The sequence below is a fragment of the Dendropsophus ebraccatus genome, chromosome 13 (genome assembly GCF_027789765.1).
Source record: "Dendropsophus ebraccatus isolate aDenEbr1 chromosome 13, aDenEbr1.pat, whole genome shotgun sequence".
NCBI classification, from domain to species: Eukaryota; Metazoa; Chordata; class Amphibia; order Anura; family Hylidae; genus Dendropsophus; species Dendropsophus ebraccatus.
This window is the reverse complement of record NC_091466.1, coordinates 65,496,792-65,517,756: the sequence shown is the minus strand read 5'-3', so window position 1 is coordinate 65,517,756 and position 20,965 is coordinate 65,496,792. Positions and strand designations below refer to the sequence as shown.

The 20,965-nt window shown below is 41.9% G+C and overlaps 1 protein-coding gene across 1 annotated transcript in view; it reads right to left on the bottom strand.

The window, feature by feature from the left end:
• LRFN5 (leucine rich repeat and fibronectin type III domain containing 5) overlaps nt 1-9,836 on the bottom strand; it is a 152,853-nt gene extending 143,017 nt beyond the window's left edge. The window contains exon 1 of the mRNA XM_069950583.1: nt 9,753-9,836. The gene's annotated coding sequence lies outside the window, so the exon portion shown is untranslated. The remainder of the gene's footprint in view (nt 1-9,752) is intronic.
• Nucleotides 9,837-20,965: the final 11,129 nt, after the last annotated feature.

The window sequence follows — 20,965 nt, the reverse complement described above, 5'->3', positions numbered from 1 at the left end:
CCCCAGTCATGCCACAAACAAGGATTCATTCAAAAGAGACAACTAATAGGAAACGAATTGTGATAAGAGAGATAGGGATACTTTTTTAATTAAAGGCCAATGACCCTAACTAGATGGTAAAATATTACAACATGTCTAATGTGTTAAAATTGCCCGAGGGTGCTTTACTAGGTACTTTTAGGTTTCTGTGTGGATTGGGAAATTCATAGTTGGGTCACATGGCAAGATGTCAAGGTATAGGCTATAATAAGGGTATAACTGTCTTAGATTAAGCCCATGTCAACCCATCTTTCATTCCATATCCAGTCTCCACCCTCACAACCAAGGTTTCTGGGGTCACATTTTCTATGATCACATCCAATATTGAAATATACCAACACTTTTACTAAACATGAAGCCTGCTCTTTCCTATGTGTCCCAATGGATGCACACAATGATTTTACATGTAGGTCTCATCAGGTCTTCATTGCTGCATAACAGACATCCTTTTCATTCTGATTATGGTCTTCTTCTTCATCATCATCATCCTTGTCAATATTGTCGTTGTTATTACAGTTACAATCTACATTACTAGGCTTATGATCAGCATTAGTTTTGACCGGACCTGTCAAACTGTTTGGGTTCAGCAACATTCTCTGAACCCGAACAATCGGCATCTGATTCGCCACAGATGCAGACGTTGTCACCCTAGGGAGTCCTGCAAAAAATGGATACAGTCATAGGCCATAGGCTGTACCCATATTTTCCTGGCAGCTTTGGGGCAGAAACCAACTTCTGATACTACTGGGAATCAGATGCTGAGCGCTTGGGTTTGAAGAACGTTGCTGAACCCAAACAGCTTGAAGGGTCCGCTCAACACTAATCATCACCCTTGTCATCTCTATCATCATCCTCATCATCATCATTATCACTATCCTTTACAGCAGCCATGATAGTTGATTGTTATCCCTATGATGATCATCATCTTTATACTTGTCATCATTATTATGGCCATAATCTACATTATTATCTCTATGGTCGCTATCTACACTATCATTATCTTCATCGTCGTTGTCATCATCCTTTTCAATATTATCATTATCACAGCCATTATCTCCATCATTATCCCTATGATCATCTTCATCTTCATTCCCATAATCACAATTGGCGCCATTACAATAGTCAACTTTTCAGTCATTGCACACTGTGGTCAACTTTCATCCTCCTCATCATCGTCATTGTCCTTGTTGTTATTGTCATTTTGGTAATTGCGGTTGACGTCTTCTTCATAATCCTTGTCTTGTTATCATCACCACTCTCATAATTATCACCGCTGTCATCATAATCACCAACATTATCATTCCTATCTCTGATTCGGACATTTTAACCTTCTCTGTCAGATAGAAATTGACTTTTTATCTTCTTCGCAGTCCTAAACAATGGTAAGTTATTTGCAAACATTGTGGGACTCATAAAGTAGCCATTCAAGTTCATTCATAGTAACATATGAAATGTATCCGAGCCCCTCTGGATCTTTTTTTATTGAGAACACCATGAATAGTTTCTCTGGCATAGATGTCCATCATCGTACTGCTCTAACAGTAAAGAATCCCTTCTGTGCTGGAGCAGAAAGCTTCTTTCTTTTAGGTATAGAATATGCCCCCTTGTTATAAATACACTCCTGGGTATAAATAGATAATTGCCAATACTCCTGATACAGTTCTATATTATTGTTAGGTCGTTCGTCATCCATTTGGTTTCTCCCTTAAAAAAAACTAATTTTGCCAATTTATCTGGATACTTTATTCCTTCCATTCGATTTATTACTCTGGTTGTCCATTTTTGAAGCTGCTACAGCCTTACTAAGTCTTGTACACTGGTGCTCAGAACTACACCCAACATCCCATGTGTGTTTTGCCATAGATCTGACCACCCAACATGGTGGCTCAATGTGACACACCATTATGGGTCTTGGCCTAGAATGTTAGGTCTTCATAGAGTTATGGTGGGGGATTGACCCTGCTTTTATTGACCTTAGGCTTCTGAAGAGGAGATTACAAAACCAATGGTGGAAGAAATACTTGCTCTAGAGGATGGCAATAATGAGACATCCAGAATGGAAGAAGTGGATGCCATGGAATTAAGGTTAGGGAATTACCTAAGGTTCATGGAAAGGGAGTGGGGAGAGTTCCTAAAGAAGAGATCACAAACCCAGTGTTACCCACAAACCACAGAAGAGACCACAAACCTAATGTTACCCACAAACCAAAGAGGAGATCACAAACCCAATGCTGCCCACAAACCACAGAAGAGACCACAAACTCAATGTTACCGACAAATAACAGAAGAGACCACACACCCAATGTTACTGTCAGGACAGACACAACCAGACAGTGGGCCCTGAGTCTGATCACACCCACTGTCCCTACCTACTTGCCTCAGTCAACCCTACCACGACAACCACGAAGACGTTCCCTATGCTGTATATGTGGCGCACAAAACAAGACAGACAAACACAATAGAGGATGGTGAACAAGCCAAATCAAAATCACAAGGGCAACGCAGTACAAAGTCAGCAATACAATCAGGAAGTCAAAAGCCAAAGCCAGGGGGTCAGGTAACACAGTAGAGCAAATAGCGGAAGTAGGATGGGAATAGCAGGAAAGACATGGGAAAGCTGGGACCAGGAGTAAACCTAATTAGCCAGCGCTTGGACTCTGCCTCAGCTCTGTTTTATGCTGACCAAGAGCCCGCTCCGGATTGGACCGGCGCTCTGATCACCCAGGCTCCAGAGAGGCAGAGGAAACTCTCAGTCAAGGAACACCGCTCAGCTGCAGCAATCAAGGCCAGTAGTGAGCAGTGTAACCCTTGAGAAATGTGGGTGTGCCAAACAAAAGGCAAAAACAGGTCCAGTTCACACCAGGCTAGTGCAGATTCCTGACAGTTACCTACAAACCATAGAAGAGACCACAAACCCAATGTTACCCACAAATAACAGAAGAGACCACACACCCAACATTACCTACAAACCAACGAATGGACCACAAACCCAATGTGACCGACAAAGCACAGAAGAGACCACAAACCTAGTATTGCCTACAAACCACAGAAGATACCACAAACCTAATGCTACCCACAAATGACAGAAGAGACCACAAACCAAATGTTACCCACAAACAACTGAAGAGACCGCAAACCCAGACTTACCTACAACCCAAACGAGACTGCAAATACAATGTTACCCACAAACCACTGAAGAGACCGCAAATCCCAATGTTAACCAAAAATCCTGGAAGAGACAACAAGGCCAATGTTACCCACAAACCACAGAAGAGACTGCAAACTCAATGTTACCCAAAAACCAAAGAGGAGATCACAAACCCATTGCTGCCCAGAAATCACAGAAGAGACCCAAAGGTTCTACAGGATGACAAGGATAACAGCTCCGCCCAAACCTGATGTTTGTCGACTGTCATCCAGAGATGTAAATGTTTTTATAGGAGAAAGATACCCGACTCTTCTACACATGGTGACAAAACCATATGCCAAATGGGTTCTGTGTAATGTACCTATGGGGATCCTCTTTTTCTTCAATGTAAACCAGAACATGGTAAATTTATCTTCGGCAATTGTACAACCCAACAACTGAATTAAAAAAGTTGCATTGGTGCAAAGCTTATTGTTATCGGTAAGATTGGCAAGTATACCATGCTCAACGATAAAACCAATGGCTGCAGCCATATCTCAAGGTTATTTGCTCCATGTGTTTACTATTCACTATACAAGTAAGAACGGTGTATTCTATCACACCCTAATAGTATGGTGTCATGTTAACAGATTGCACACATCTTCAAGGTTCTCACCATCCCGCACCTCCAGCCATCCCAACGACATGTATCACATACACTTATCAGAGACAAATCCCTCGCCTGGAACATTAGGTTATCGTAATTGAAGCTGGTTACTAATATATCATGTGAACGGCACAAAACAAAAGCAAATTGTACCAACTTAGCATTTACGTCTCTGCCTCCAACTTGACAAATATACCCAAGTGCATTGGCAGGAAGGGAAGCTCAGTAATTATTAATATAGTATGCCTTACAATTTAATGCTACGGTATAAGATCGCCTGGAGCACTGAGCTGCCTATAATAATTGATTGAACAAATCAACACATGACATGACTCATATTCCCGTCGTACTGTGTTCGGGGGCCCCGCACAGCCTTGTAAAACATTCTCGGCCTCCTCCGACATGTTCCAGTTTCGAGCCGAGTTCACACGGAGGCATCATGTTAATTAACAAGCTAAATTAAAACCTAAAGAATTCATTTTCTCGGCTTCTTTTCTTTATTGCCAACAGGCAACGCAATGCTACCCAAATTGCCAGTTGTGTCTCCGGCTTAATTATTGCTCAAAGGTAACGTTACCCGATGCAAATGAAGTCATATTTGCATAATTTATAGTAAGTAATTTCTCAAATACTGTCCAGAAAATATCTGTATTACGTCTATGGGAAATTCAAAAGATAAGAGGATGAGACGCCATTGTGCAAAGGCCATGCAAAAAGACATAGGATCAGCGTACTATGGTGGCGCCCAGCCTGTGGCCCATAAACAGTTGCAAAACTAAAAACTTCTATTATGCCCAGGCTAATTTTTGGAGTACAGCTTTTTTTTGGGGGTAGGTCTTATTTTCAGGAAAGGTCTTATTTTCGGGGTAGGTCTTATTTTCAGGGTAGGTCTTATTTTCGGGGTAGGTCTAACTTTCAGGGTAGGTCTTATTTTCAGGCTAGGTCTTATTTATAGGGTAGGTCTTATTTAGGGTAGGTTTTATTTTTGGCATAGGTTTTATTTATAGGGTAGGTCTTATTTTCGAGCTAGGTCTTATTTATAGGGTAGATCTTATTTAGGGGTAGGTTTTATTTTTGGCATAGGTTTTATTTATAGGATAGGTCTTATTTTCGAGGTAGGTCTTATTTTCAGGGTAGGCTTTTTTGGGGGGATAGGTCTTATTTTCAGGGTAGGTCTTTTTTTCACAGTAGGTCTTATTTTCAGGACAGGCAGTTCTTATTTTCGGGGTAGGTCTTATTTTCAGGGTAGGTCTTATTTTTGGGGTACATCTTATCTATAGGGAAGGTCTTATTTTTAGGGTAGGTTTTATTTTTGGGGTAGGTCTTTTTTTTAGGGTAGGTCTTATTTTCAGAATAGGTCAGGTACTACATACAGTTAAACATCTGTGTGATGTACGAGGAAAATTCAAGAGCTGAGAGTAAGAAAAACCAATGTGCAAAGTCCATACAGTAAGACACATGATAGCACTTTACCACGGTGTTCCCTAAACTGTGATTAGAGCAAAATGATAAATCTGATAATGCCATGGTGCAAGTTGTCCAAAAAAATCACTGGAAGGTTTGAGACTAAGGAAAACCTATGTGCAAAGGCCATGCAATATGACCATGTGATACACCAGTGTCCCCAAAACATGTTTTCCATCTGTTGTAAAACTACAACCCTCAGCATTCCCTTTCTGGAAATATCTTCTCTGTTATGTAAAAAGGAGATAAAGGTGATAAGAGTAAGAAAAACATTATGCTAAATCCAAGCAGGGGAACACAAAGCAACGCTTAACATTAGAATTACCTGTGATTTCCTAGCTGCTGCAAAACTACAACTCCCATCATAGCCTGACAGCAGTAGACTGCAGTATTATGTATAAGGAAATGCAATGTACAAAGTCTAAGCAGTAGGACATAGTGCAGAACTCTACAGGAGAGTCCCCCAACCTGTGGCTCCTATACAACTATAACTCTATGGTGAGCATCACTTTACTGCTCTATGAACATTAAGAAGAAATGCAGATACTAACATGCAATCACAACATACAGTATGGTGAAGCCATTCAATGAATTTATTCTGCATACAGAAACCAAAATGTGTATTATTCTTATTGAAGCCATGGAAATCAATCTGTTTATCTGATGTAGATCATAGGAAGCAACAACTAATGCTGTCATGTCTGGACAATCCCTTGTATACATGAGACAGTCACCTGCAGCTGAAACACCATTGATGAGGGTAAACTGTGAGGGTCTATAGGGTAGGGAATAGAATCCAGCTTTTTAGGATGCCATACATTGTAATGTATATGAAATGTTGCCCCTGTGAATGTTTCTCTGCTTTCCACGGACATTCCACTGAGCTATACCTTCTCCCTAATCCTATACACTACCTTGTAGCCTGGTCTATGCAGATAGTAGTGGCTGGTGGACACACAGGGTGAGCTGCAGTCTCTACTTCTATGCTGCGGAGACCATCACATTTCTATATAGTATAGTATGGCATCCATTCAAATGTAACACACAACAATGCACAATACTTCAGAGCAGAGTCCTTTCATTGCAGCAGAGTTTTATAGGGGGTTCCCCTCAGTAATGCCCATACGTTCTTATACGACAAATAGACGTGAGACATTCTGAAGAAACTACCCCTAGTATAACACCAAGTCCAGCTGGTATTGCAAGAGAACCATTCAAATAAATTTGTGCCAATTTATTACATAGTGATGCACAATCTAACAGAGCAGGGTCCTCTCTTTGCCACAACTGTCTACTCTAAGAATTATATTGATCTATATGTCAAGAACTGTGGGGGAAAAAAAACAAGAAAAACACTGTGCATTTTGTAACACACTGGCTGCCTTCAAGTGGTTTGGAGCCACAGACAATCTTTGGCCTATTTGCCCCCTTACTACTTAGTTGCAGTGGAGTCAGGGCCATCATGAGATGAGGCGTCACCATGAACTCTATGGGAACAAATCTATCAGACATTAGAATAGAAAGCTAACATTGGAGAAGTCACCCTGTCCATGTGGTTACCCAAAGTTCATGGGTTGGGGTAGCTAGAGGGCCAACCATGCCAAGCTCTGGAGGAATCATTGGGTGAACTTAAGTAGGGTATATGGTTAGGATGAGTCATGGTTCGTATATGGGTTGCTATATTGTTACAGATTAGGAGGCTGCCAGTGTACGCTACCAGTTTAAGCTGTGACAATGTTTTAGTGCAGTTCATACAATACATAGTCCTCTCCGCTCAGCATATAGTGGGCTCAATAGACACAGTGTGCATGGAGACACTTCTCCCATACATTCCCATAAGACGCCAAGGGTCAGGTTTCTGGTTTGCAAAACATTTAAGTTGGAATTATGTTTCAATTATTCATAGAACATTGATGGTTACAAGATCTGGACATGTCTGATCCAGTGATCCTGGCAGGGATGATGGAGCGCTGTTTCCATTAGAAAGGCAAGAGCTCTGTAATAAGATAATGTTAGGAAATAATGGATGGAACAATGGTCTGGCGTCTCCTTGTGAATCAACGTGTAAGAAGAAGAAATATTATAATGAAGATAATTATTATTGTATGTGATGAGATTAGCAGCTGAGTATCTATCTATCTATCTATCTATCTATCTATCTATCTATCTATCTATCTATCTATCTCCTATCTCCTATCTATCTATCTATCTATCTATCTATCTATCTATCTATCTATCTATCTATCTCTCTATCTATCGATGAACTATCTATCTATTATCTATCATCTATCTATCTATCATATATCTATCTCTCATATCTTTCTGTCTTTTTTTCCATCTAGTAATTCACTTTGACCCTATGTAAGTCTTTCCACAATATTACCCTATGCCTATCTTTCTCTTATCTTATCTTTCTCTCTCTTCTTCCTCTCCAGTCTCGTCTCCTCATCCCTTCTCTTCTTATCCCCATCTCCATCTGTCTTCTATCCTTCCACCCTCTCTCCCAGGCCCTTCTTCCTCTCATCCCTCTCTTTTTCTTCTTCTTCTCTCCATCCTTTACCTTCTCTCCCCCCCTCCCTGCAGTTGTATGATGAGAACTCTGCAATCTGAATAAACTGCATGTACAGGAATCCTTTCAAAGGCGGGGGAAGAGAAAAAAAATGTCAGGCTGCTCTGATTCCATGTAAATCCCTGCTTTGCATGCAGCTACAGGGCACCCAAAATGGCGTGAGCTCATTCTGTAACAAATCTCAGGGATCACATTGGGAAAAGGAGCCAGATTATTGGGAAGGAGGGAGGGGGGTGTAGGACTAAGAATCAGCAGCTTTGTACTTGTCACATAGACAGTTCCATCTCATTGGCATCTGTCAGTGATCCAGATGGTTATGGACAGAGAATGCAAAGTACACTGTCTATATTGTTGTCCAGTCAATAAGAGATGCAGTCACTCTAGTTTCTATCTGTTCGCACCCATCCAAGACATAGGACTGGTATCTGATCAATGCAATTCCTTATGTAGTAACATATGGCATTGACCTAACAAGCTTAATGCAGATGATAAATACATATTATAGTGTTCTATGTATTTACCATAAGATTATATTCCACATGGACTCATTCTATATAACACCCCCACCCCGATCCTGACAACTACTGCTGGGTGTCACCCTAAACAAGTTACTCTGCACAAGTCACTTATATCCTTCAATCCAAACAACTTTTTTAATAAAAACCTATAGGATCATCTAAATACCCAACGTAGCTATCAGACAAGGTAGAATATTGGCACAAATAACAATTGCACAGATCCTGGCAGTTATTTCAGACCATTGAATAGGCAACAACAAGTCAAGAATGTTATTTTTTCACTAAATATAGTGCAATGCAGTGGAAACAGGCAAATGAGAGGTTAAAGCAAAGAGGTTCAAGAGAAGCTTAAAAGTGGCCCACTGGCACCCCCATCCTGCCAGCCTTGGAAATAGCATGTTCTTGTTCCATTTTTATCCAGCTGCCAGCAAATGCCTTCATATAGAAAGATGTAAAAATATACCAAGTATAGAAGAAAAAAGACCTCTTTACCCCCAACAGATGCATAAATATAGATAAGGAAGCATGCTTCCCTTCTACCCTGGCCTTATTAGAAAGGATGCAAGGCCAAGATAGCAGAGGAGTCTATATTAAATATGTGACTGCTGTAAAACACCCAGACAAATAAAGCATAATGCATCTGAATTATTAACCTGTTCTTCTACATAAACATGAAACATTGATGAGACCATCTTGTAAGGCAAGTGCATTATCGTCTTCACTTTATCCAGCAAAACCTCCGATCCTCCATTTCATATCTCAGAGTCGTAAAATGGATTATTTCATGACTCCAATCAACTGATTCCCAACCCGATTCCAGGGCTGTGCACTAGTACTATGCAATAGCTGAATATTCGGCACCCCCACCTTCCCCTTCCCCATCTCTAACCAAGCCATCTGCTTGTATTACATAACTAGAACAATCACATATGCATTCCATTAAAAGTCTCAGTAAGTGCTAGTTTCTAGAGAAATCCTATAGTATAGACATGGTGGGTCTGTAGTAGTCTATGGCTACACCACCACCACCCAAATCCAATGTCCCCCTTTCTCCATGGCTCCAATTCTGTCCTCCTATTTCAGTAGGTGCACATTGGAAGATTACACTTGGTTTCCAAGCTAAAGTCCAGGAAGCTATGTAACCGATCTCCCATTTCAGGGATAGATTAAGTGCCCCTGTATAGATTTATTTTCCATTTAATAGAAATTATTCTGCTAGAACATCATACAACAGGAACCCCTGGGTATTTCAGCTCACTCTAACAAATGCGAAAAAGCATTAATAAGTAAAGCAGTCTGCAATGCAGCTGAGCCATAAGACACCAGATCACAAGACAATTTAAGAGAAGGATTAAGCTTTGTGTTTACCTGTCGCCTCTAGAGTAAAGACGATTGCAGTCAGACTTTTTACCTGCAGATACAATGATAACTAGGCGCCTCAGGGAGAAGCTCACAGGCTTGCAAATTGTTTTCCGGTAACTTGTGTGCCCTTTGCCATTACCCAGCGTTGGCATTCTAGAATACTATCTGTGATTTTCACTCGAGGTAATCCAAAGAGAATGCTCCATTAAAACAGATGGCAGCAGGAGAAGGTGTGGGGGATCAGAGCGAGTAGCGAGGAGATTGTGTGGGTACAGACATCCCCAACACAGACAGGAAGGCTGAGACCACCACCATGTGTATAGTATGCAGCCTGTCCACACATACCCAGACACCGTTATCCAGCAACCTGCTCAACTCCAACAACTTGCTGTGGAGGACACATTATAAAGCCAATAGTTTAGAAAAAGCTTTAAGGAGAAGTAAATCCACAAGAGACAATTCACTTTTACCAGCAGACAGTAAACAGGTAAAAGACTGGAGCTGTGACCTTGCAATGTACCTGATCCAGGTTAATCCTTAAAACCGTCCTTTAATGCAAGCATCCTTGTCGAAAGACATAATGCCCGTGACCGGACAGCACCCACTGGTAGTAGCAGCAATCCATTGGGTTAACTAGGGTGTTTTGCGCTTGTAATCCGAAGGGCTTGTTTGTTTGCTCCAGGATTAGATGCTGGCAACTCGATCGCTGTGTGAGGTGCTGAATCAGACCCCAGGTTCCGATCCAGATTGTGCAAAAAAAAAAAAAAAAAAGGGTGGGGGCAATCCAAATCGCTGTTTAGTGTGCTGTGGTAGATCCTTGTCCAGGGAGCTGATCCAGATCACTGCACAAGCTGCTCAGTGTGTTCATTGGGTCGCTGTCCAAGGTGCCGAAACCAATCTATACAACGAGCTGATCTGGTTCGCTGTCCATGGTACTGAAAGCAATCTATACAATAAGCTGATCTGGGTCGCTGTCCAAGGTGCTGAAGGAGATCTATACAAGGTGCTGTTCTGGGTCGCTGTCCATGGTGCTGAAGGTCAACATCAGGTTCAATTCCTCCTCCTTCCAGCCTGCTTATTCAGCTGCACTCTCCTTCTATGGGTTCGGGGGGCTGAATAGATGAGCACCAGACACTAGATACTGCTTTTTTTCCCCACACTAGACAAAGACACAGATCCAGAGAATGACACGAAGAAGACCCTCTCCAAAAGGCAGCAGCTCCCTCCACCCCCTGCCTCGGTGAAATAGCTCACACATGCTGTACACAGGGGCACGTCAGGCAGGCAGAAGCAGACTCCGAAAGCCTGTGGTGTAGGATACAGGGCTGTGGGTCTCTCTCATCCAGCAGTGACAAAGCCATTCCTGCGCATTGAGGGAGCGTTTCACTCTGCATTAGGCAAGCCTCCTCTGCAAGCTGAGCCAACGTCTCTGCAGTGAGAGCGATCAAGTGGCTGAGATAGGAAAGTCAGATCAGATCTCAGCAGGCAGGATTGCACAGCTGCACCTAGTACTTCCCCCAGTACAGCCTCCACGCTGAGTTAATCCTAAGAGTGATTGAATGCCACAGTCCCCAGGAGGGAAAAAAAGTGGGGACCGTCTTCAGATGTTTTTTTTTTTTTTTTTGCCCCTCTGGGAGTCTAAGGGGATTTTTTACTAATAGAAAAGATATAATCTAGGATAAGGTAATCCATCTAAATGCACAGGTTCAGATCTGCTATTGAACTGCACAGGCAGGGTTAATGCTCTGTGGTTTTCTATAAACCCTGTTCCTGTATGAAGCGTTTCTATGGGTTGCATTTTTTTACCCTTCCCATATGAACCAGTAAAATCTACTTTTCACGATTGGCTCCCTACCTGTGCATTAGCCCTGCCCCAGCGAGTCATCCATGTGTTATCTGCATAGAGATCAGGCTTCAGCCTCGCACCCCTCCTCCTGCTATAAAATTTGGTATGAGCTGCTTGCAATCGGTGGGCTGTCTATACCGTGTGGAAACTGCTGAAGACGCTTCATTAATGCTGCTGTGCATTGTGGACGCTTTACTTCTTTCTATTGCCTTTCTTTTACTTCTGTGAACTTTGTGACCCGCTGTTTTCAGCACTGCATTAACTCCTCACTTGCTCTTGTAGTCTTCCCAAGTTTTATTGAGACGGTAATGCTTCATCTCTTTTGTGGGACTTTGGATGAATGCTTTTTTTCCCCCTACTGTTTGAGTTATTATGTAGCAGAGCTGAGTTTGTTACATAACACATTTATTTATCAATGGCTTCTACAATGTGCTGGTCCTTTTTTTTCCCTCTTTGTGTTCTTATGATGTAGCAGAGCTGGGTTTGTCATCATAACTTACATTTTTATCAATGGCTATTGCAATGCCCTGACCATGCATCCCGCACCCCAAAAAAGTTATATAACAGCTTCAGCACTGCTACATCTGACTCTACATGTAATTTGCTATTGTGTGTTATGCAGTTGCAAGTCTTGTTTGGAGGTGCTAGAAATGTTGCTGGATAATATATGGATCTGATGGGGAATATGCCATTTGTGTCATGGTATTTCTATGATTTTCTGCTGTTTGTTACATAGTGTATTATTATTGTATGCAAAGTAGTCTGAGATTAACTATGATTATTTTCCATCGTCTGCTCCATTAACCTGGACTTTACTAGAAGGATTATGAGATGGGATCATTACTGAACATACTGAATGTATTTGTGTGTTGAGCACCTTGTCCATCTTCATTCTCAATGCGTTCCCATAGAGCATGTGTGTTCGTATTTAAGTGGCTTTTTGGCCAATATTTGCATTGATCATTCCCTCCGAGTTCTTGACTGCCAATGCAAAACCTCTTTGTGCACCCTTACGCAGTCTTAATGCACATGCAGAAAATTGGCAGCCCTAGCATTTCAGCTAGAATCATTGCCACAAAAACCCTAAAAAGTCAACTCAATAATAACCTATTGGTCCTACTGGACTCTGCTTTCCATTTCACGCTTTTGGTGATCTGCCATTATTCCGAGAGATCAGGAGTTTCCTTTGAGCAAAAGAGAGTTTACTGTAAAACTTCACAATGAATTTCCAGCATTTTATCCAACAGCATGTAACCTGGAACAGGTGAGGCCACTCAGCAGGACCGTTCGATAAAACATCTCCATGGACTAAACTGTAGCTGTTTACAGAACCACGTAATATGGGACCAAAGCCAAACCAGCTCATTGATTATAAAAGGCATCCGGTGGGAACATTGCCTTGTGTTCTTGCTCAGTGCACCCCATTGCTCCAGTTACTGTCATTGTAGGTCACAGAACCTTCAAAGGATTCAATGAGTGCACATGACAGACTTGTTGAGGCAGGGCTAATGCTCAGGTAGGGAGCCTATCATCAGCAATAGTTTTCATTGATGCATGCTGGAAAAAAAAAAAGAAAAACAGTATAGAGGATAAAGGTAGAGTAAAGCCAGAAATGTATTCGTTTACTGATGTTTATGGAAAAGAAAACTTATGACCTCCTTGGATCTTGTTTTTTCATGTTGCATTTAGGTCTATTGAATGTATGCTTTTTAACTTGGGCTACAGTGGATGGATGAATGGTAGCCATGGAACAACTTATACATGGTGGCAGGATATATCTAGATATATATATAAAATATAGATTATACATATCTAGAATATATATATATATATATATATATATATATATTTATATATATATATTGAGGGGTAAAGTTAAACACATGGTGTAAAGTTAAACTGTCTCAGTCGCCCCTAGCAACCAATCAGATTCCACCTTTTATTTTCCAAAGAGTCTGTGAGGAAAGATTGCTAGGGGCAACTGAACCAGTTTCACTTTAGACTATGCACAAGCCAAAAAGACTTGCAGAGCTAGGTTGCAGAGCTTGTTCACACTTGTGCTGCTTGGCGTCCACTTTTTCCGCCGGTGGCGCCTGCGGGGTCCGGGGGGCCCTTTAGGGTCTGGTCCTGAGACAATGGGGTTGCAGGGCCATTACGTGGCCCCCCTTCTCTGCTTGCGCACGTTTTGCGGGGATTGTGGTCGCTGACCGGCACAGTGCTGTTTTTTTGGTTAGGGACTCATGTGTATCAGAACACCTGTGTGGTACATGAGGCAATATGGTTTGGCCAAATTATATACTAACTTCTGATGTTGGTTTTAAATGTAGCTGAATAAGCTTTCGTGTCAGCCATGGGTGCGATGTGCAGCCATTTCTGTCTTTTTGGCTTGTGCATATTTTATGTATTCTGTCCCTTTTTTCATTGTGGCTAGCACTCGTGCTTTGTAAGACCCATGTGATCCAAATTAGCAGGAAGCACCTGTGTACATAAGGGGAGGATCTCCTAGTATTCTCCCATTCTACCTGCAGAGGAATGGAGAAAGGTAAGAGCTTGTTCACACTTGTGCTGCTTGGCATCCACTTTTTCCGCCGGTGGCGCTTGCGGGGTCCTGGGGGGCCCTTTAGGGTCTGGTCCTGTGACAATGGGGTTGCAGGGCCATTCCATGGCCCTCCTTCTCTGCTTGTGCACGTTTTGCGGGGATTGTGGTCGCTGACCGGCACAGTGCTGTTTTTTTTGGTTAGGGACTCATGTGTATCAGAAGACCTGCACGTGGTACATGAGGCAATATGGTTTGGCCAAATTATATACTAACTTCTGATGTTGGTTTTAAATGTAGCTGAATAAGCTTTCGTAATTTAATAAATCTCCCCCCATGGCATATATAGATTTTCTTTAAACATTGTATTAAATAAGCCTAAGTGCTGGGAATTTTGATGACTGTATTCGCTATTGTGTGCACACACACCCCCCCCCCCCTTTCTTTCCCCCTAAAAACCTGAAATATAATTAAAGGGGTAATCCAGCGCTACAAAAACATGGCCACTTTTCCTCCTCCAATTCAGGTGTGGTTTGCAATTATGCTCCATTTACATCAATGGAAGCGAGTTTCAAACCCCACCCAATCTGGAGACAAGAGTGGGGAAAAAGTGGCCATGTTTTTTAAACACTAGATAACCCCTTTAAACACAAGAAAAGCTTTCTTTCAGCACCACACTTGTCTCCAAATCAGGTGTGGTTTGCAGTTAAGTTCCATTCACTTCAATGAAACTGAGTTGCAAAATCACCATCCAAACTGGAGACAAGTGTAGTGCTATTTCTGGAAGAAATTGGCAATTTTTTCTAACGCTGGATGACCCCTTTAAGGATGAGTCAGCACAAAAAAAACTTGAGTTGAATATTTTTTAATGCTCAAGTTCTCAACTCGAGTGACGACTCCCATTGAAATAAATGGGGGACTCAAGTATTCAACCAGGTGCCCCCTGTTCACTATTGCCGCTCAGCCAATGAGCTACTGCATTGTCCCACTTTAGCTGCTGATTGGCTGAACGTGATGGTGAAGACAGATAGAAGACTGGAGCAGTAAATATGATTTCTCAGCTAAGTAGTTTGAGGTGTACCTGTCCCAATTGGCCCGTCCAGATCATCGGTAAGATCCTCTGCCAAGTCGGAAGGTTGGGTCTCCATGGATATGAAGATGCACTTGTATGATTGTGTCTCCATATCCAAGAAGACCTGACCTGCCAGATTAGCAGAGGATCTCACCGCTAATCTGAAACGGCTGATTTTGAGGTATGCTTAAGAGAACATAGGTTGCAGAAAAAAGATAGTAATTTTTTTGCACAAGTTTGAGGAAAAATTCAGGACGACAGGAGAAAATTTTGTGAGAATATTGGTGCAAACGAAGCATATTACTATGGGGCTCATGGGCTTAGTATATACGGACAGTATATACAGACTTTGTAAAAATAATGAAAGAAGCTGATTTACAGATAGAGCTTGGACAACACCTTTTAAGGTTACCCAACCTCTTTCTCAACTGAATATTTTGGACACTGTATGCTCCTCTGAGCCTTACCGGCTATTACATGTACTTATGTTAATTATTCTGCTGGATTTTCTGTTGATGACTTATCACACATCAAACTGAACATAAGCAACAGCTATCTACTTTCTAGATGTGTGATGGTGGTCCCTACTGCTTGAGGGGGATCACATGGTAGGAAGGGAACCTGTTGCAAATTTTGTATTGAGGCACTGTTACCATGATCTCTTGTCGAACAAGATGAAGAATGTCTAGTAAGTGGATACCAGTTGTAAATGGCTCCACAGATATCTTTGGTAGCCTCATAGGCCATGAATTAGGCAGTGGTGAGCATATGGCGATCATCAGCTATGGTGTCCATTCTCGAGTTCATGAGGGGTACTAGCAGTCAAGAGCCACATAATCAGACATGTTAACCAAGGATAGAGAATAAGCTGGAATACCCCTATGAGGGTCTCAGGACACCTTATTATTAGAGCAAGCACATTCTAACGAGTATTCGCTCAAGTATCTGGCTACTTGTAAGTACTCTACACTGGAGAGAGTCCTGCTGGCTGTTCGGGTGTTCATTTACAAAAAGCTTGTTGAAAAGCTGCTAAACAAGATGCATTTCCACAGCCTTAGGCTACGTTTACATCATGTGTAACACCGGCCGTTCTGTGACCCGGCTGGGTCATAGAATGGCCGGTGTTACTGAAGATCATCCTTCATCATCCTTACTGATGATCTTTATTTCCGCTGAATTGGGATGTGGGCGCCCCCGTGTGTGCCTGCATCCTAATTCCCCGATGTACACAAAGGAAGGCTCGGGCCGCACGCTCTATTGTGTGAGCTGACACGTCTTCTTCGGCCGCTATTCAATTTAAAAAAATGTCAGTTTTTCGTGCGGCTGGATAGAAGCCTGGCAGGAGCGTATACTATGTGTATACGCTCCAGCCGGGATTCCATTCATTCACATACAACGTATGTGTTGTATAAATCACTGCCGTTGTTGCAAATTGAAACAACGGTCGTGATTTATACAACACATACGTTGTGTGAACATGGCCTTAAAGAGTATTTGTCACGATTGGCAATTCACAAGAATGCATTATCGTCTGACTGCGTCTCTGTGTCCATAGAGTCCAGAACTTCTGGATAAGCAAAGTATCTCACCACTGATCCGGAAGGGTCAATTGTGACAGGTAAACCACACTTTAAACCACATGAGGAGAGGATCGTGGAAGTATAGTTACCTCTCAGGTCTTCAATCTGTCTTCATTATCGCAGCAGGATACTGCTGCAGCTGCCAATTGGTTAAGCAGACTCAGTGACTGCACTGGTGTCCCACCTCAGCCGATGAATGGTGATAGAAAACTGGGACGGTAAGTATACTTTCCCTGCAACCCCTCCCCCCAGTCAAGTCTCCCATTGTTTTCCTTGGGGCTTGTTACTCAAGTCCAACACTCAAGCATTAACCCCTTCCCGCATATGGACAAGATTCCTTCTTCTTGCCAAGCTGGGCCTCAATGTCGCAATGACACTGATCTCAGCTTGGCAATTTGTAGCTCTGGGGTCCAGCAGCCCAGAGTAATACAGCACTGATCTAATCAATCAGTGCTATATAATGTATACTGCATTGATCTCTATGAGAGATCTATAATAATAAAAGTCACCTAGGGGGACTAAAAGTATTTAAAAAAATGAGTTTTCTATTAATAAAAAAAAATCACCCTCCCCTAATATATAATAAGTTTTCTTTTAAGTTTAAATCACCCCCTTTTTCTATTTATAATAAAAAATAAACATATTTAGTGCATAATCGCCCGAACTATTAAACATTATCACATTACTGACAATGTACGGTAAACAGTGTAAGCGTAAAAACCCGCCAAATTGCAAAATTGTTGATTCTTAAATAAGCCCTCATGTGGGTCTGAAGGTGAAAAAAAAAATGCAAGCACTATGGCCTTTTAAAAACAAGGAGGCAAAAATGTAAGCACAAAAATAAAAATTGGCCCGGTAGGGAAGGGGTTAAAAATTACTCGAGCAATGAGCACTTGAGTATTTTGGTGCTCCTCATCTCTACTTCTCATATAGTTGGGGATATCGCTGTATTGACCCAATGAGGCGCTCATCTGCAGTTACTACAATGTATAATTGGCGGATTGCCAGGATTATCAATCACCATGCTCCATTGTTTACTCCAGTGTTGCTGGCCCTCTTAAAGGGGTTATCCAGCGCTACAAAAACATGGCCACTTTTCCCCCTCTCTTGTCTCCAGTTCAGGTGTGGTTTGCAATTAAGCATTTACTTCAATGGAACTGAGTTTGAAACTCCATCCAATATGGAGACAAGAGAGGGGGAAATATAGGCATGTTTTTGTAGGGCTGGATAACCCCTTTAAAGAAACCTCTTTGCAAAGATATAAGGTAAAAAAAAAGCTCCATAGTGTCCATTAAAAATATGCAAACTGAAGTTAAGATCCTATTTCTATGCTGAGCTATGGAGCTTAACCCTGTAATCCTGATAGTCTGATGACAACATATTCTATTCGGATATTCTGTCTGGTGTAGTGACGAGTGGATCTAAATCACCAAAAACATTGGCATCTACATCTTACCTGTCTAAGTCCCAAATCCGTGCAGCTTTACTGCCTTTTTTTTCTTTAACTATATTTTTGTATATTGAACCTGTTTTATTTCTTTCCTCCGTTCTTTCTCTAATTGAATTGTATGGGCCCATCTGTTTGAGGCTGCTCTGGTGAAATGGTGGCTGTGTACACAATGCTTTACTGATAATGGTCTGTGCAGGCTTTTAGTGTGATTCCAAGTCTATCTGTCACACTGTGCACACAGAGCATAAAGCAATGCTGTCAGGTATTGAACCCAACTGGCTGGAGAGCGGCTGCTCATAACTCTCAGCGCACAGCAAACATCATCACTTCTTATTCAGTGTTTCTCTATACTTACTGCAATTACGGTACATCTCAGAATTTGTATATATATATATATATATATATATATATATATATATAGACCTTTTAGTTACAAAACTCAATCTCACATATCCACATAGGTCCTGCATTATCTAACGCATTCATTCTCCTCAACCTACACTGTTAAAAAAGCTACATATATCCCAGCATGCCCTAATAACTTTCAGCTGCCAGGGTATTGTGGGAGTTGTAATTTTGCAACTATTAGAGAGTCACAGTTTGGCTATATTGAACTAATGTATAATGTAATACTGGGGCTGTATTGCCACTTGGCACATAGGGGTCTGTGCCTAGGGCGGCACTTAAGTGAATAATAAAAGTGGGCTGGTGAAAGGGAAAAAAAAACAAAACTGTCCATTGCCTTTGGTTGAATTTATATTAGAACAGCCACAAAATGTACCTGCAAAAAAAACTTCACTGTATTTTTGAAAAATTTCCAAGCTGTTTGCCTAGGGCAGTATAATTTGTGTATATGGCCCTGTGCCAGGCAAAGGTCACATGACTGATGATCCACTTCCACGGTCATCTTAACATTATTATGGCCATTATTAGTAAGTGCAGTGGGGGGGGAGGACATTGGCGGACAGAAGAGCGAATTGCTTGTCACTACTTTGTCTTTTAGAATCAGTGTTTTACAGTTTGTTGGGAGCGCAGAGGGGCCCTTTATGAGTCATGGTCCCCCAGGCAGCCATATACCCTTCCCAATGGGAAAGCTGGCTCTGTCAACTACTGTAATGTAAGCCTACTGATTCTTAAGGGAAAAATATGCAAATGCATTCCTAATAAATAAACACTGGCTGTTGATGAAAAGCCTCCTTAAAGGGTTATTTCCAGCATTTAAAAAATTATGCCGTATCCACAGGATAGGAGGAAGACAAGCTGTCACTGGGACCCTCACCAGTTCCAAGAATGGAGAGAAACTGTGTCTCAAATTAGGCTCTGGCTAGACATGCAATGTGCATTCATTCAGGGTAGTGTATAGTGCAGCGCATAAGTCTTTGTGCAGAAGGTCTCCATATAGAATTTATACAATGTCAGTTATGTTGGTCCACACATTGAGAAACATCTTTGTTTGGGCAAAGTTTTCGGATGGTGTTGGCTGTATACATCTATAGGTAAGGTCTTCATTTAGTCATAGAACCTGCAAGACCCTCATCAACTAGTGACTAGTGATGAGCGAGCACTTGACTGCTCAAGTGATCCGTGCTCGAATTGAGCTTTTTTCAATGCTCGAGTGCTTTACTCAAGTAACGGGCCACACTGAAATCCATGGGAGACTCAAGCATTTAACCAGGTGCCCCCTGCTCGGTAGAGGTGAGGGTGTCTGGTTAACCTCTTACATTTCTTCATTCAAATGTTTTTTTTTTTTTTTTTTAATTTAAACGTCCCTTAAAGGGACGAAATATACAAAAATCTGAATGAAAAAATGCAATAGGTAGCTAAATTTACCTGTCCGCAATCTTCCTGATTCCCTCCGGCGCCAGCTCCGGTCCTCCGCTCCCTGACAGCACACTAAGCCAAATTACTGCACAGCTGTCACTAAGTAGGGAACTGGAGCCAGAAGCAGAGGAATCGTGAGGAGCGCAGATGGGTAAGTATTGCTGCTTTCTTGTTTTTTACTGTATTATACCCTTAAACAGTTTCAGTGCTCCCGGCATCATAATGAATGATGAAGGGAGGAACTCTGAAACAGTTGAAATATTCACGCTACTGTACTGACACACTGTGTCAGTACAGGAGTGTGAATATTTTAAAAGCATCCCAAGTACACCAAGGTGCTCGGTCAAGTATCAAGCTTGATCAAGCACTGTGTTCAACCGAGCATACTCGTTTAACATTAGTAGTGACATATCCCATCTCTGATTGTAGATTTAAAATGATGAGTCTCATTTAACCATAAGGATCATCTTCTAAACCCATAAGACCTATTCTGATTACATTGCTAATAGAGTATTAGGAGAGGGCTGTCCCCACAATGTTCCCATCCTGGTGCCTCCTGTGCGTCAAGCATATGGATGAGGCAGTGATGTCCACTGGGGCCAGCACAGTATAGTGTCACCTCAGTATAAATAACATGACACACTTCCCTTGCCGCATATTTCATCTTTCTCTGTTTATGTAGTGACGGCGGTCTCCTGGGGAGGGGGGTTTCACTGGTGATCGCTGCAAAGTACAGTGTTTTATCATTACTGATGTCTCCTATTAACTCATGCCCCGAGAAAAGCAAGAGTCAGCAATGTGATTAGCTTACTGAATTGGTGTCAGCTAGCACTGTAGAGCAGCACGGGTCACATTAACCATATTATGTAGCACAAATGAGGTCATCGCCGTGTGACATAATGAAGGATGTGGAC